This window comes from Dermacentor albipictus, chromosome 6 (assembly GCF_038994185.2).
Source record: "Dermacentor albipictus isolate Rhodes 1998 colony chromosome 6, USDA_Dalb.pri_finalv2, whole genome shotgun sequence".
NCBI lineage: Eukaryota > Metazoa > Arthropoda > Arachnida > Ixodida > Ixodidae > Dermacentor > Dermacentor albipictus.
This window is the reverse complement of record NC_091826.1, coordinates 88,701,749-88,715,548: the sequence shown is the minus strand read 5'-3', so window position 1 is coordinate 88,715,548 and position 13,800 is coordinate 88,701,749.

Below are 13,800 nucleotides of genomic sequence, written 5' to 3'. Positions count from 1 at the left end.
ATTGTCATAGAAAGAGGCGCAGTAATAAATACAGATTAATCGATGCTAGAGGAGGCCAAAGTTCCGCGCCCTTTGGTGACTATGGGTAAGCGCACCACTCAAATACGCTATGCTATATCTATTACAAATAATGTCCTCTCTGCATTTGTCTAAGACGCACATTTTTCAGTATTCGTGCCACAGCATCAAACACTGATACAAACCAAAGAAAGACGCAGAGGAAATGTACTGATAAGTATTTGTACAATCACGTGATTTATGCCTTCTATTCCTAAGTTGCTTAGCACGGAAAACGTTTTGCGTTGCGTGCTGCATACAGCAGCTGTGGACAAATGTGCACTATAAGAAATATTTTTCAATTCATTTGTAAGATTGCGCAGTACATATGAAGTTGCCAACTAGTGGGAGCAAGCCAACGGGATGTTTCGGTGGCCTGCTTACTCCGACGAGTGACAATTAGGTCATACAATGTAAATAAATGACAGTCCAAATGTTAATAGAAGCGAAGCTTCGGACTTTAAATGGAATGGCTTTCAATTTTTGTATGCAGTAGAGTAACGTTGAAACACCTCTCACTGCATCTAAATGTACGTTCATGTACTTTCGTAGAATACTGAACGTTAGTGTCACCTTAGTTTACAAGCATATTGGCACGTGTACTCGTTTATCTTTATCGGGCGACCACGTTTGCCCGCCTAACAAATGTTATCGCACAGTGCAAAACACGCTTGCATGTATCGGAAGTTTCTGGAATGTTATCGATGGTTTCATCCACTGTCTGTGCACAGTGCAAAACACGCTTGCATGTATCGGAAGTTTCTGGAATGTTATCGATGGTTTCATCCACTGTCTGTCACTGAACCGTGTGTAATCTGATTGCATGTATGAGCGACACGAATAGTGTAGAACTTTGTGGAAGACACGCGGGTCCCCGCGATTACTAAGGAACATTAGACTACTGATGCATGTATAAACCAACGCGCTTGACCCACTAATCACACTTCGACGACCGCCGATCGTGTTCGTCCCTAATGCTGTCCATTGAGTGTAACTTAGTTTTGTGGGCACAAGTTCGCCCAATAAAAAGCTAATTTCGCCATTCACCGTTTTGCTTTCTTCACCGTCACTATCACGTGACAATATAGACTTCCTGCTAGTATATTCTATTTCCCTTCCATACGGGACTATAGACTTGCATAATGCAGGCGACACTGCAGCGACATTGGCATTCTGCCATCATCTGAAACTGTAGACATGATGGTGAGCGCCGGTGGATGCTCTTAGCGAAGTTTGTTAGCCGAACCGGGCACTGCTACACGCCGTGATGACCCGTTTCCGGAGTTTCGTTAGACTGCTTTTTGCACTTGAACGTTCAAACATGTCTCATCAACAACGTAGCAGCGAACCGTTTGTCTTACTCTTGCAGAATAACTCTTGCTTCCTTTATGCCCCATGACTAGAAGCACAGTACTGAAGGTGGAAAAAAAACCTCAAAGGGCTCCACCTACACTACATTCCATGAAGCTGATATTGGGCCTTCAGCTCGAACTTGTTTCGCGAGTTCGATGTTGGCTTCTAGTGTCAAGCGCAGCTATTATTAGGGTTTCCTGTCCTTAGAATTGTAAATGCGTCCTGTCGTATGTGATACAGGAGCTTACAAGCGATGATACAGTGAAGATAGGTAGCATTTCTTTAGAACGTATTTTCAATAGGAGTTCTTTTTCCTGACAAACATGCTGTTTGTTTGTCTAATTTCTTAGATAACCTATACCGAAATTCGGATAATATTACAAAACAAGTAGAATTTTACAACAGATTAGAGTGTAATGAATACAGCGGACTAAATCGCTCGGTAGGAGTCACAATTACCCCTGCGGAGTCGCAGAGAACTTTGAATCCAAATCTCGTCCTCAAAAGCATTCAACTATTTTGTTGTAAAGTCGGCTGAACAACAGGAAAATATAAATGCAAATTTCAATAACGCAAAGCGCTATATGTGTTTGTCAAATGTGCATTTCTGTGTCGCTATCGTTAAGCTTGCGCTACGTCAAAGTAGATGTCATACCGACAAGCCCATGTAACCACCCCATCGAGCATTCAACGTTGCTCAGCCTCACAAATGAAGTTAAGGTCGAAATTGCTTAACTGAATTCTGGGGTTTTACGTGTCAAAACCACAGTTTGATTATGAGGTACGCCGTAGTGGGAGACTTCGGAATATTTTTACCACCAGGCGATCTTTGACGTGCCCCCGTCTCACGAGACACGGACATTTTTGCATTTCACCTTCAGCGAAATGCGGCCGCTATGGCGGGGATGTCATCCCGCGACTTCGTGCTTAGCAGTAAAACACCATAGTCGCTGAGCCACAGCGGCTTGTGTCGAAGTTGTTAACGTCACGCACAAAATTTCATCCCTCGCTAGTCTCCGCGGGTGCATTGGCCTCAGTGAAATTGATGCCAAATTAAGGAGGCATACCCCGTGAACCTGAGTTCTCTTGAGCTAGCCTCGTGTCAATATTGTGTCAAAATTGTGTCAAAAATCGTGTCAAAATCGGCAATACATTGGGAGGTACAGGTACTCGAAAATTTTTTAGCTTGTAGGAAGGGCCCATTAATATGGAGCTTGGAACCCCCATACGTTGCAAAACGGTCACAGTACTTAGGGCATATGTATGTTGCAAAACTTAATGACACCTCAAGGAATAAACCTCGAGAGCTGGGACAGTACTATAGTCTTCACATGCAATACCGGCCCTTGGTACACTTTTTTTTTAAAGAGAATGCTGTTACATGTTGTTGACTCCAGGTTGTTGAACTAGTCGCTCAACTCTCTCTTTATAATGGGACTTGCTGAGAGCATGGAGCACGACCTTCAACTATGAACGCCGCATACCATGGTTGGCAGGCTTAAAAGTATGATATATTTCTGCTCCCGTCAACATCACGAGAGGATTTCTAATGGTGGCAGAACTTAATCTAGTGGAGATAACAGACCTAAATGTAAGAACGGGACCAAATTGAAAAGTGAGCAGACCAGCACACTCTCATTTCACCATATTCTTTGCCGTTAGTGCTAAGCTTGCGTACATTCAGTGGAAGCCGATGGGAGCGGCCTCAAGGGCTTAGCAGATAGTGAAGCATCCATGACTTGAGTAAATTACGAGTACAGCGCAATTTCGGGCTTAAGCATCGTCGAACATTGTTCTGTTACGGTGTTTGGTTAAGACGACAGGAAACAATCGTATATAACGTGGGCGAGTGGATTGATCACGTGCAAACGGAAAAACTCCTTGACAAAAGCTCTAGCACTCGATGTAGTAAAATATGATTTGGTCTTGACTCACCCAGCCATGCAAACTAAGACTTAGCCTCAACTAACATGGGACAGTCACCACTCAGGTGACCGCCACATGTCTTAGGTTTCTCTTGCTGAACCTGAACGTAAGCCCACTACAGCGGCAGAGGTTATCAAACTGTGTTTAGTGCTATATAATTGCGTCGGTGGCCATATTAAGGCTACATCGAAGTTTAAAATACCATTTGAACTACGGCGCAAAATTATAATAAAATGCAAAGCCCGCAATGTGTCGCGAGAGAAGCATTGCTTGAAGGAAAAAATGCGAAGCCGTTCAGCGCCTGTGTCAATCACTCTTGCTCTTAGTTCCCTGCACCGATCACAGGTAGGCCAAAAAGCAGAGTGACTTATTCCATAGCTAATGCCACATGTCCACGAAATTATCAACGAAACCGGGGCCTGTAACATCTCTTCTCACTGAGGCTTGTGTAAAGGCTTCTGGCAAGTTTCTCTGTCAAAGGAGGCTAAAACGTTTTACGCCTTCATAACGCCATTCGAAACTGTCAAGTGGCAGTGACGTTCAAGAACATAGCCGCAAAACTGTGAACAAGAAAACTAACTTTTATTGAGTGAACCTGTGCCCAAAAAGGGAAGTTACACTTCAAGCACAACGATAGCGGCGAGCACAGTCGGTGATCGTCGGAATCTGGTCAGCGGCTCAAGCGCATCGGCTTTTACGCATCACTCGGCGAAGGATCGAGTGCAATCGCTGGTGCCCGTGTGGTTTCCAGAAACCACAACGCAATTCGTCTCATGCATGCGATCATATAATGCATGGTTCGGCGTGGACATAGACAACAGATCAAATGAACGATAACATTTGCTTAAATTCCAAGTCATGCACGCGCTTCATGCACTGAACGATAAGTTTAACATTTCTTATCCGCAGAAAAGTGGTCACCGGAAATATAGAAACAACTACACAGGTCAATATAAATAAATATACCGAACCAGCTTTAGCTGCAATAACTCACCCACATGGTTCCAGAAAATGATAACATCTACCATGGTGTTCTAAAGCCATATACGCTAGAATAATTTGAAATCTTTACATCGATAAAATCATGGTGTATTCCACATATGAAAAGAACTCCGAACACCTAACAAATCCCTCAGAAGCTCTCAGCAGCACTGACTGGGCGATAAATGAAAAAAGAAATGAGGGAGTTGTTTCAGCCGAAGGTTAATTATCTTTTTTATATATAGAGTGTCTAACGGTGCTGCCATAAGTGGCAATCTGTAGTTTCTACAGCGCATCTCCACACTTATGACTTCATCCGCTGCGCGTTTTCCTTGGACTAGCAGGGAACATCAGGGCTTTCATTAATGATTTTGCAAAGATGACAAAGAGCCTGACCATTCGACCTCACCGGTCAAAGTTTCCCATGAAGTGTTAAAGGTGACGAAACCACGAGAACGATGCGCACATTCAAAGTTTACCAATGGAAGGTTCGCTGCGGTGGAGACCCTCGTTATGGAGTAGCTCCGCATCTACCATGTCAGTTCTGAGTCTCCACTCTGGTTTTCCTGATGGTTTCTGGTGAGACTATAATAAGCACCTGCATAGGTTCACGTGGACGAATATAAAGAGAGATGCAGACCACAATCTTTGGTCGTGCCACTTGTACGAGCTCAATAAGCCCAAATACTGCCCACGACCGGACAACATTGTATTACCATTTCCCTCGGATGCACCTTTTACGTGCAAGCGTAACTGGCCAGTTAGTGTAATCAGTGAATGGGAGGTTGAAGCCGCGAAGTAGGAAGGCGCCTGGAGGAGAAGAAAATCATGTGCCGATAAAGAACGTGGAAGCGCTATAGCGGGCGGCAAACTAACTCCACCTAGAGAAAAGTGTAGTTAACGTTGAGCGAAGGAGGGATGGAGAAACCAGGCGAAGCATCGCGAAGAGGGAAGGTAGGCGGAGGCGCGCTGGGTTTCCTTCCTCTGGCAGTTGCTACCGGTTGTGTTAGTGCTATGGAGGTACCGAGTTCGACTCGTGATCGAGTAGCCGAGCGCCGACCGGGACGGACGGAGCAGCAACGGAAACGGCGGCAGGCCGACCGCGAGCCATGTGACCCTGAAGTCATTGCCAATCGCCGGGCGCAAGCTGAGGAAGTCCGGGAAAAAGCGTGGGCTTCGCGTTCCCAGGAGGCTCCCAAGAAACGTGCTTGGCGGCTTGCGACAATGCAGGTGTATCAGGCAAGACGCTGTAGCTTAGGAACTCCTCCACAGCATGAAGCCCGTTTGGAAGCCCAGCGCAGTGCCTTGCGCGAATTCCGGAAGCTCTACACCGAATAGAACGCACCAGTTGCGACAGCAAATTAGTAGGCAGCCATATGAACTCAGAAAGTAGTTTTATCGGACGTGCAACCTTCCAAACATTCGCTTAATAATTAAATCAACAAGCACGGCGTTAGCGCGCGCAAGTAAACATGAACACGTCACACTCGAGGACGGCGGAGACTCGCTGTCGAAACGCTGCCATGAGGAAGCGTGGCAGAAGCAGCGAGCGAAGTGACCTTCGCGCTGTCCATCGCTTCAACGCTAACACAGCGGCCTTGAAGCTATGAGCCGTCGGTGCCATCGATACACCTGTACTGCGCATATCGCTTTCAAGATAATGCGCGCGCGGCCGTGGAATAAGCAGTTGCTGGTGGAATGCAACCCCGCCCTCCCCCCGGGGGGGCCAGACGCGCTATGGTTAGACAGGGTGGTGCCTCTCTGCTTTCCTCGTTTGCGTAAGCGAGATTATGCTCCGATCGTCGGCTACCTGTCTCACGCTTTCATTCGCACATTTAGTATACGACGCGCGGATTAATTTATCGTCCTTCGAATATATACAGAACTTCGAGGCGACGATGATGGCAGGAATCGCCTCGAGTGTCCACATTGTTGCTAATGCAATTATATAGAAATGGCCGAATCCTGTGTAGCAATGACGTTTTGCTCGGCGTTCCCTTTAGCGGCAAACGGAATTTACCGTCTAAACCGATCATATGTAGGTGTCTGTGGACGTTGACATCGTGGGCTCTGTATGCCTTTGTAAGGTCCTGCATGAGTGCCTTGATCATAGAATTGGTGTCAGATTTTGAGTAGGCAATCCGTACTTAATCAGAGGAAGAGTATGCCGATCTTGCCTCATTGTCAGCAAGGTCATTGTCAGAAACGCCACAATGACTAGGCACCCATTGAAAAGCGATCACATGGTCACCTAATTGGGCACTGCGATGAAGTTCGGCGATTTCTAGTACGAGCAGTGTAATGGTTGGGGTCGCGTATGAAATTGATGGTAGCTGGCACATGCCGTCATCCACGCTGAGGACGTGGATGAGTTGGACGACGGCAAAGGAGGGACTTGTTCTCCTCGAGAATGAGGAATATGGGCTTTATTCACAGTAACTACATGAGAACGTTACAGTTCATCAGCCTTGCTTGACTGAAAGAGAATGCAGACTTAGCAGCAGCGCCACGGCTGCTTATAAACACTCTGTCCTCCCTAGATCCCAGGTGATAGAAAACGGCCGCTCAACCATCGACCGATTTGGAGCGGCCAAAGCCACTGTAACCGACCCGCCTTTGAGAAGGAAGATTTACACACTCTCTTCCGCACAGGCTTCACTAACCACACCGAGGCTAGATGGTTCTTGCAGACATGAGTCCTGTTTTACACCAGAATTGACTGATCACTCCAAGACCCATGAGACGGCACGACAAAACACCTTTCAGGTGCTCCCCTGCTCCTAACAGACCATGACGGTGACGGTGAACACACTAACAATACTCTGTCCGCCGACTGCACCTAGACATGGTGGCGCCGACGGGCTGGGGACTGTCATATCGTCGTTCTTACAAAGTGAGTCACCGCAGTAGTCATGGTGGCGCCGATGGGCTGGGGACTGTCATATTGTCGTCCTTTCAAAGCGAGTCGCCGCAGCATACATGGTTACGCCGTTCGGTTGGGGACTGTCGCTTCCCCAAAGGTCGCCAGCTCCTGCAGGTCGAACGTAACAGCTCCTCCATGGCCAGGGAAATCTCAAATGGCAGCGCTGATAACCGCTGGGCACGAAGAGAATGGCTGGTGGCAACGGGGGGATACCTTGGCTGGCAGCGACCAGCTGCGAAATGATGACACCGCCCCAAAACATCCAACAAGGAATGGAAACTGCAAAGCGAACCCCACAACATGGCTCTGCGCCGAGATGAGATATCTTGGATCTCACTGTAGACCCGCTAGGCTTCAAAGGAAACACAAATGCAGAAGCAATAAGTGCTGCATTTGGCGACGCCGATTATTGAAGGAATTTCGAGCTGACAAACTGAGCAATCATGGAGGGAGTCCTGCTAAATGAGAGGAGATCTTGCCTTAACAAAATGAACAATAATAACCTCAAAATTTAGGCGGAATCCTTAAATGCCGAATTCAAATTAGCCTACTGAAACCACCCGAATTGCTATGCAAACTTCCCTTGTTACATTTAACGGAGAAGTTTAGCTCTTAGAGAGTGAGGCTCCGTCGGAGCAAGCGGCCATTATAAGTGACCTTTAATTGAGCCACGTCAGAGGACAATCGTCGGTCTCAAAGATGAACCTCGCTCCATACAAGTAACAGAACTTTTGGGCTTCACAAACTAAACAAGCACGTTCCTTCTCTGAAGCGCTGTAGGCTTCCTCTCTTGCAGTTTGTTTACGGCTGACATAGAGAATAGGATGTTCCTCATTATCGTCGCCGACCTGACTAAGTACTACACCCATACCCCTGTCGCTTGCGTCGCACTAAACTATGAACTCATTTGCGTAGTCCGGAGCGCCAATTACAGGACCACAAACCAATAGCTTTTTTCAAATTTTTGAAAGCGTTATCTTTGTCCTTATCCCAATGCACGCTATTTGGTGCTTCGTTTCGGTGGGCGTCCGGTAAATGCCTTGCCATTTCCGAGTAATTCGGAATGTACCGTGGATAGTTCCCCACTAGTCCCAAAAATTAACGAATGTCTCTTTTCGCCCGTAGCTGGGAAAATGGTTCAATCGTAGCTGTTTTCAGCTTGGCCGGCCGTCTCGTGCCCTTGCCAATAACATGGCCCCGATAAGTAACTCTTTTCCGTCTTCATCGTTAAGCCGCCTTCCCTCAACAGGGAGAACACCTGTTTAACGTGCGATACGTGCTGTTCCCACCTGTCCGAAAAAATTGCTACATCATCAAGATATGGCAAGGCGAACTCCTGCAAGTCTTTTAGGACAATATCCATTAACTTAGAGAAGCTAAACGGCGCGTTCTGCAGCCCGAAGCTGAGGGCGAGCGGGCAAAAAGTGCCTACAGGTGAGATAAATGTGGCATAGCGTTTTGCACTTTCCGAAAGGGGAATTTGCCAGTATCCCCGCAGGAGATCTATAGTTGAAATGTATTTAGCAGCACTAACTCTTTCAATTCATTCCTTTATTTTGAGTGTTGGGTACACCTGATCCTTAGTGACGGCATTTGCCTTCCTTTAATCAATACAAGGACGATGGCCCTTATTAAAGTTTTCTACAAGTATTCTCGGTGACGTGTAGTCACTCTCAGCGGGCTCAATAACTCCCAACTGCAGCATGCGCTGTATCTCTGCTTTCATAATTTCTCTCTGTCATGGAGACACCCTGTAAGGCTTTGATCTTATGTGTTGGCTGATGTCAGATCTATTTCATAGGGAGTTTTTTAGGTTATACCTGGCTGATCGCTGAACCTTTCGACATATTCCGCTAACATCCCCTTTAGCTCATCTAGCTGCTCGGGTCTGAGAGCTTGCGAGCTTACCGAATGTTTTACCACTTCTTCTAGGCTGCTTTCAGAGTTGGAGGTCGCCTTATACTCGTTAAACTCGGTACTAGTGTCGTCCTGCTCTTTGCGGTACAGTTAACGACTCCGATCCGCTTTACGTACAGCTTCATCAAATTGCAGTGGCATATCGTCCCCTCCTTCGTGCGACCGGGCATTTTCAGAGCGTAGTTAGTATCTAAAAGTCTGTGCAACACTTTAACGGGTCCGTCCCACTGAACTGCGGGCTTGTTCTTTCTTGAAGGTTTGAGGATCATTACCTGGTCTCCGGTGTTAAGCGTACGAAGCGTGGCATTCTTGTCTTAATAGAACTTGGCGTTTTTTCGAGCTACTCCCATGTTCTTTTTGACTAGTTCGTGGGTTGCACTTAGCCTTTCCAGCAGATTTAGCATGTACTCTACCACTGTTGAACTCTCTCCTCTTTCCTCCCACATCTCTCTTAACATCATCAGTAAAGAACGGAGTGTCCTCCCATGCACCAGTTCTGCAGGCGAGCACCCTGTAGCCTCACGAGGAACCGTTCGCAATGCAAGCTAAGTGGCCGGAAGACAATTCTCCCAGTCCTTCTTGTGCATGTATTAGACCACCCGCAAAACTCGCTTAATTAAGCACTGAACGCTACCTCTCTACACTATTTGACTAAGGGTGATAGACGGAACTGTGTGTCAACTTTACCCCGCACTTTTGTAAGAATGTGGAAGTCAGTGTGCTGGTGAATACTAACCCTTGATCCACCTGAATTTCGGCTGGAAACCCAACTCATGCGAATGCTGTCAAAAGGACGTCTACTACTTCGGTGGAGCTGAGCTCTTTCAAATGGGCTGCTTCGGGAAACATTGTAGTCGGATACAGAATAGTAAACAAGTACCTGTAACCCGACTTTGTCTTTGGTAGAGGCCCTACCGTGTCTATTACAAGTCGTCTGAAAGGCTCTAAAATTAAGGCCACCACCTTTAGTTGAGTTCTCCAGGTTTCTCCTGATTTACCCGAGCGATGGCAGGCATCGCATGATCTTACAAACTTTTCTACGTCTTTGAACCATCCAGGCTAGTAGTATTCCATGAGCAATCTTTCCTTCGATTTGTTTATACCTAGGTAGCCAGACAACCCATTTCCATGATAGAGACTCAAAAGCTCCTCCCTGTAGTTAGTAGGTACGACTAACTGACATAGAATCCTACCTTTTCGGTCTCTGTAGTGCCGACACAACAATACTCCTCTCTCTTGTATTGTCATGTTGCGTCTAGCAATGCTTTCTTTAGCTGTGTGATGCAATTTAGCTAAGCTGTCATCATTCTTTTGCTCAGCTGCCAGTGACTCTCTGTCCACACGTTAGAGCTAATCAGTGTTCTTTGAGGGCGGTTATAGCAACAACCCTGTCTCGCTTGCGAGTGCGTCTGCTGGCTCGTCCTGCAGGCGTGAACTTTGACACCTTAGTGATCCGCTCTCATTGAGCTGGTCAGCTGGAAGGGATTTCTCAACCGTTTTTTCGTCCCTCGAGCCTAGCTCGGATTAGGTTATTGAAGTTACCTCGTTTACTACTTCCGCTGGAGCACCTTTTGCAGTTCCAGCTGACAGCGACGCGATTTCACGAGCTCGGCCTCGCGTCAACGCCTGTACTGCGCCCTCACAGTTGAAGCCATCTGTCACGCAGTAACTGATCCGACCGATTCGAAAAAATGTAAGGGTACTGCAGCGACACACATTTGGAAACTACAGCATCGGTCATGAGCTCCCCGAACGGTCGACTGATTTTGACTTTGGCCATCAGATGACACAAGCTCTGTTCTTCTAGAACCTGTTTGACCTATGCTACTTCTCCAGTGAAGCCATCTACCGTCACGCAAGATGGACGGACAATGTTCAAATTGGCGGCACTGTCTTGCAGCACCCGGCATGGTTTGCCATTAACTTGCAGGTCATGAAGATATAGGCTTAAAAGGTTACATATCCTCGTCTTTTTCGTCCCCGTTGGTGAAAACTACGCTAGGCTTCCCGCAGTTTACCGCGATATGTCCGAGTTTGTGGAACTTATAGCAGCAGATCGGTGTAACCGATTCGAACTTTCCTTTCTGTTCTTTTTGCATGGGGGGGGGAGTTCCCATTTGATTTCTCCTCACTCTTTTCTGAGAGATTTTCCTGCACGTCTACAGGCTCCGATCGCCTAGTCTGCGAACCCTTTTCGAACGTCAATGGTTTCCGCGGTCCATTTCAACCGTCCCAATTTCCGTCCTCGGCGTTCAGCTTTCTACGCGTTGCGTACTTTCGTTGCGTACTTTTCGGCTAATTCAGTCGCCCTTTCCACAGTGTTTACATTTCCTCTGTCTTGCACCCACCGCTTCACAGATTGTGGGATGCTTTTTAAAACTGTGCTAGACACATACATTCAACAATCATGTCGCTGATTTTGTGCGCTTCCGAGCTTTTCAGCCATTCGCCGAGGTTGGCCTTTAAGGTACACGCAAACTCCTGATATCCCTCGCTATCCTTCTTGCCTGTGGTCCTAAACCTCTGCCGAAAAGCTTCGGCTGAAATGCGATACTTTCTCAAAAGGCTAGCCTTAACTTGCGCATAATCATATGCACCCTGCGCATTGAGTCTGACGACTGCTTCCGCAGCCTCACTAGGCAACATAGACGGCAACCGCTGTGGCCATGTACTAGAAATGAAGTTCATCTTCTCGCAAATATTTTCAAAATTCCCTAGGAACAAGCATATGTCGTTGCCGACCTCAAATGGCTTTAACGTCCTGTCCATACGGTAGGATTCTGCTTCACTTGATCGTCCCAGAGCCCCTTCACTTCCTCGAGACAACAATTGTTTGCTTTAAAGTTCAAGTTGCATTTTTCTTAACTAGCGATCTTTCTCGCGTTTCTCTCTGTACCGTTCTTCTCTTTCCCGTTCTTCGCTTTTCCTAAAAGTTGTAACCCAATTTCAATGTCCTCCTAACTGGCCTGTTAGGAAATTAGCTGCAATAATTGCGAGTTTAGCGTTTCCTTGCGTACCTCAAGGCCTAGTTCCACACCAACAATCAGCAATTCGTCTCTCAGCAATGTCCTTAACTCCATAATTGCTGCTTTACTGCCTTGATCCTGCTCGCTAAACCTACCTAGGTAAACACAACCTAGCTATCAATCAGCAATCCAGTTTCCTTACTGTTCGAAACAGAACCCCCACAAAATGAAGCCTAGAGAGTCAAAGCAAGAAGCAAACACTCACCGCAGACACAGCACCACGTCGCAAAGTCAGTCTCAGCACTGTCAGCCAATTGTAATGGTTCGGGTCGGGCATGAAATAGATGGTAGCTGGCCCACGCCGTCGTCCAACTCATTCACGCTGAGGACGTTATTGAAAGGAGAAACCTGTTCTCATCGAAAACAAGAAATATGGGATTTATTTGCAGTAACTACATTAGAATGTTAAAGTTCATCAGTCCAGCAAGACTCAAAGAGAATGCACACTCAGCAGCCGCGCCACGCCTGCTTATAAACACTTTGTCTTCCATAGATCCCTAGGTGAGGGAAAACAGCCATTCAACCGTCGACCAATTCGGAGCGTCCAAAGTCATCGTAACCAACCTGCCTTTGATAGGGAGGGCTTACACACTCACTTCCGCACAGGTTGCACTAACCACGCCGAGGTGAGATGTTTCCCGCAGACACGGGTCCCGCCCCGAGCAGGCGCCTCTTTATCCCAGTGTTGACTCCGCCGGCTGTGGCCGCCGTGCCTGTCCATTGACTGACGACTACTAAGGCCCTTGAGATGGCACCGCAGCACTTCTTACACGTGCTCCTTTGCTCCAAACACACCGTGACGGTGACGGTGAACAAACACACTAAAAATACTTGGTCCACCGACCGCGCCTAGACATGGTGGCGCCGACGGGCTGGGGACTGTCGTATTGTCGTCCTTTCAAAGCGAGTCACCGCAGTATATATGGTGGCGCCGTTCTGTTGGGGAGTGTCGCTTCCCCGTAGATTGCCAGCCCCTGCAGGTCGAACGTAACAGCAGGTAATATTGTCTTTCTTAAAAAAAAACACATTTTAGTGCCTGTAGCACTGATCTGACATCGCAGAGGATTGGCCATTTATGACGTGTTGGTTTTATACAGTGGAATTTGTTACATGTCCTCTAGGACGTGTTTTTCCGCAAAAAATTTCAAATGGGTTCAATTATAGCCGAGAAAATAATATTCCAGTGCCAAGAAACCGTGGTTTTAGATGGCGAGCGCCACAGCCACGAGATACACTCTGTCCACTTTCTCCGTCTACCCTCTGCAAGGGAAATTCCTCCCCTGCGTTCTCCCATCTTGTCCTTGTGCGAACTATCATTGCTCCCACTCTTGCCACGGTAAAAAAAAGTCAGGTGGTAGAAATTTTCCGGAGCCCTCCACTGTGGCGTGCTTTATGATGCGGTCGCGATTTTCGCGCGTGAAACCCCCTTAGTTAATTATTTATTTTGAATGTCACCCTTGCACCCTCCTTATGCAACATAATTACATAGGTACCATACACGGATCTTGGTATGCGAGAATCTTCTTATCTTACTTCGATAAAAACGCGCATGCACTAATGTTGCTCTACACTCTTGACTTCATGATTTAATTATTATGAAAAAAGTGTGTGCCGAGG